This window comes from Sus scrofa, chromosome 6 (genome assembly GCF_000003025.6).
Source record: "Sus scrofa isolate TJ Tabasco breed Duroc chromosome 6, Sscrofa11.1, whole genome shotgun sequence".
NCBI lineage: Eukaryota > Metazoa > Chordata > Mammalia > Artiodactyla > Suidae > Sus > Sus scrofa.
The window spans coordinates 54402950-54407405 of NC_010448.4; positions in this window are offsets into that span (position 1 = coordinate 54402950).

The following is a 4456-nucleotide window of genomic DNA, read 5'->3' on the forward strand; positions in this document are numbered from 1 at the left end:
AGGCTAAGGATCCAGCACTGTCTTTTCGGCAGCTAGTGTTTGATCTCCAGCCCAGCACAGGGTTAAGGATCCAGCGTTGCCACAGCTGCAGTATAGGTTCAAACTGCAGCTCGGATTCGATAAAAGTCCTTCTGCGTTCTTTTTCAAATACCTGATCATTTCTGAGAATCTCTTGTTTCTTGCTCTTAATTTTAACTTCCTCTTTTTGTCTTTAAATACATTATGCATATTTACTTTATATTATACTAATATATCATGATAATTCTGATATATAAGGTCTTTGCAGGTCTAATTCTGCTAATCCTCCCTTTAGAGTGCCTTGTTTCTTTGCATGTTTTGTGATTTCTTTTTGTGACCTCATGTTCATTGATAGTTTATTGGTGGGAATCCCAGGAAGCATGGTAGAGGTGGTGTTTCCCCCAGACATTATCTATACATACAGGTGCGGGGGCAAGGTGCTATCCACCAGGCACTTTTTATAGTAATTTTTTTTGGCCACACTCAAGGCATAGGGAAGTTCCTAGACCAGGGATCCAACCCTCGCCCCAGCAATGACCTGAGCCACAGCTGTAACAGTGCTGGATCCTTTACTCACTGAGCCGCCAGGGCACTCCTATGTTAATACTTACTTGGATTTTTCAGACTATGCAAGTTGTGTGAATTTGAACCAAAATCCCATGCAAGAGTTGAAAATTCTCAAAAAAGACACTATTTCCCTCTTATCAAAGACAGGAATAAGACATACACATTTTACTGCTATCTAACTCTTTCATGGAGTGTACAGCCCAGTCCTTTAGCTTTATATGTAAAAGAGTTTCCTTAAAAAAAAAAAATCCGACTGAAGACTTTGTCTTCACCTAGCCTTTAAAACCAAAATCCGTAAGTCATCAGAGTGGCAATTCTCCTAAAGGGATTACTAGCTTTTACACTTGCTTAACTATCTTAATTCAAGTTTAAGATTAATTTTTGGCCTTTTAAAGATTTAATTTCTTCTAAGCTCATCTATGCATTTGAAGGGGATTGTGCATTTTAAGAGTCTTGTAATATGGTGTGTTTTGTCTTACTGATTTTCACATTGCCCCAAATAAAGTCCTCTCCCTAGGTCTTCTTCATTCTCTGCAGTCAACTTCTACTCTCTTCCTTATTCTCTGCCAAATACCCTTCCTCCAAACTCCCAGACCACCTTAGTAGAAAATATGATGTTGTGTAAAGTTTTAAGCTCCCTGGTGTACAGAGGAAAGCAATCGACCATTCCAAGTATTTAACAGATATTTAGGAGACAGTTATCAGTTAGTGGTTAACTATCTGCACCAACCAGCAGCGTTAACCACTTTGCCATAATCAGTGATTCCACTCTATCTGGTCCAGTCTACTTACAGGAAGCCAGGCGAAGAAGACCCGGGACTTTAGCCTTTGAATTTGATAGTCAATGGAAGGGAAGACGGGGGATTAGACATTCTTTTTATGACAAAAGCCAAGATTCATTTACCAGCACCGCTTTTGCTTTAGTTTCACAGGGACCAGATCTTGCACAGACCGAGTCCCAGGGGAAGGTAGCCTGGGAGAAGAAGGATCAGCAGCCGCCAGTAACCAAATACTGGAAGTCAAGCAGCATTACTGCATGTTTGGTGGGGGAAGGGTGGGACATGTAGGGGATGGCTGCTATGTTCATCTCTATCAGGCCAGAAAAACTTCCCCAGTCCAGGAAAACAAAAGCTCTCTGTGTCCAGTTACTTTAGCAGTTGCTACGTTTACCTCTTCCAATGTCACGTTGCCAGCCAGGGAGTTTCCGCTTTGATAAAGAACTGTTGTGCCAAAAGAACCAAGTCTTTTATTTCCAAGAGGAAATACTCACATGGTAGAAAGTTTTTACCCTGGTTATTTATCCATTTTATTCATCTTCTTCAGGCTTTGCCTCACTTGAAGCCGTGGAAGGCCCTTTGGTGAACCTCCTTTGGCTTCGGGTTTGAAGACTACCGTGGTCATACTGTGGATCACGGTGGCAGAAGCCAGCCGCCTGACGATGGTGTGGAAGAAGTAAGCAGGGACAGGCAGGATGGTGACCAGGATGAGGACTGTAAGCAAGACTTTAGCCCATGATGGATAAACTCGAGTCACTTCATCTGACTGTGGAGAAAGGGAGGAAAGTTTAGAAGGCCCAGGTTCTCTGAAGCGGGAGCCTGAAGAGGGTGGAGTAGGAGATGAACCAAGGCAAGAGATTAAATAACTGAATCCCCAGGGAGTCGAGGAATAAGACAACTGTGTCCTGGTTTCAAGAGTGGATTGAAAAGTCTTCTCTCAGTAAAAGAAATAAAAGGAATCCAAATTGGAAAGGAAGAAGTAAAACTATCACTATTTGCAGATGACAAGATACTATACCTAGAGAATCCTAAAGACTCTACCAGAAAACTGTTAGAGCTCATCCACGAATTTGGCAAAGTCACAGGATACAAAACTAATACACAGAAATCGACAGCATTTCTATACACTAACAATGAAAGAGAAGAAAAAGAAATTAGGGAAGCAATCCCGTTTACCATCACATCCAAAAGAATAAAATACCTAGGAGTAAACCTACCTAAAGAGACAAAAGACCTGTACTCTGAAAACTATAAGACACTGATGAAAGAAATCAAAGATGACACAAATAGATGGAAAGACATACCATGCTCGTGGATTGGAAGAGCTGATATTATCAAAATGACTATACTACCTAAGGCAATCTACAGATTCAGTGCAATCCCTATCAAATTACCAAGGACATTTTTCACAGAACTCGAACAAAATATTTTAAAGTTTGTTTGGAAGCACAAAAGACCCAGAATAGCCAAAGACATCCTGAAAAAGAAAGATGGACCTGGAGGAATCAGGCTCCCGGACTTCAGACTATACTACAAAGCAACAATCATCAAAACCATATGGTACTGGCACTAAGGCAGAAATATAGATCAGTGGAACCGGATAGAAAGCCCAGAATCGAACCCACGCACCTTCAGCCAACTCATCTATGACAAAGGAGGCAAGGATATACAATGGAGAAAGGAGAGCTTGTTCAATAAGTGGTGCTGGGAAAACTGGACAGCCACATGGGAAAGAATGAAATTAGAACACTCCCTAACACCATACACAAACATAAACTCCAAATGGATGAAAGACCTAGATATAAGACCAGACACTATCAAACTCCTAGAGGAAAACATAGGCCAAACACTCTCTGACATAAACGACAGCAACATCTTCTCAGATCCACCTCTTAGAGTATTGACAATAAAAACAAAAATAAACAAATGGGACCTAATCAAACTTCAAAGTTTCTGCACAGCCAAGGAAACCCTAAACAACACAAAAAGACAACCCACAGAATGGGAGAAAATCTTTGCAAGTGAATCGACGGACAAGGGATTCATCTCCAAAATTTATAATCACCTTCTGCAGCTCCATACCAAAAAAACAAACAACCCCATCCAAAAATGGGCAGAAGATCTAAACAGACAGTTCTCCAAAGAAGACACACAGATGGCCGAGAAACACATGAAAAGATGTTCAACATCACTCATTATTAGAGAAATGCAAATCAAAACCACTCTGAGGTACCACCTTACACCAGCCAGAATGGCCATCATCCAAAAGTGTACAAACAAGAAGTGCTGGAAAGGGTGTGGAGAAAAAGGAACCCTTGTACACTGTTGGCGGGGTTGTAAATGGGTGCAACCACTGTGGAAAGCCATATGGAGATTCCTCAGAAAACTAAACATAGAACTACCATTGGATCCAGCAATCCCACTCCTGGGCATCTCTCCAGAGAAAACCACGACTTGCAAAGACAGGTGTACTCCAGTGTTCATTGCAGCACTATGCACGATAGCCAAGACGAGGACACATCCTAAATGTCCATCGACAGAGGAGTGGATCCAGAAGATGTGGTACATATACACAATGGAATATTACTCAGCCATTAAAAAGAACGAAATAGGAGTTCCCGTCGTGGCGCAGTGGTTAACGAATCTGACTAGGAACCATGAGGTTGCGGGTTCGGTCCCTGCCCTTGCTCAGTGGGTTGATGATCCGGCGTTGCCGTGAGCTGTGGTGTAGGTTGCAGATGTGGCTCGGATCCTGTGTTGCTGTGGCTCTGGCATAGGCTGGCAGCCACAGCTCCGATTAGACCCCTGGCCTGGGAACCTCCATATGCCGCGGGAGCGGCCCAAAGAAATAGCAAAAAGACAAAAAGACAAAAAAAAGAACGAAATACAAGCATTTTTAGCAACATGGATGGACCTAGAAACTATCATGCTAAGTGAAGTCAGCCATACAATGAGACACCGTCATCAAATGCTTTCACTGACATGTGGAATCTGAAAAAAGGACAGACTGAACTTCTTTGCAGAACAGATGCTGACTCACAGACATTGAAAAACTTATGCTCTCCGGAGGAGACAGTTTGGGGGGTGGGGGGATG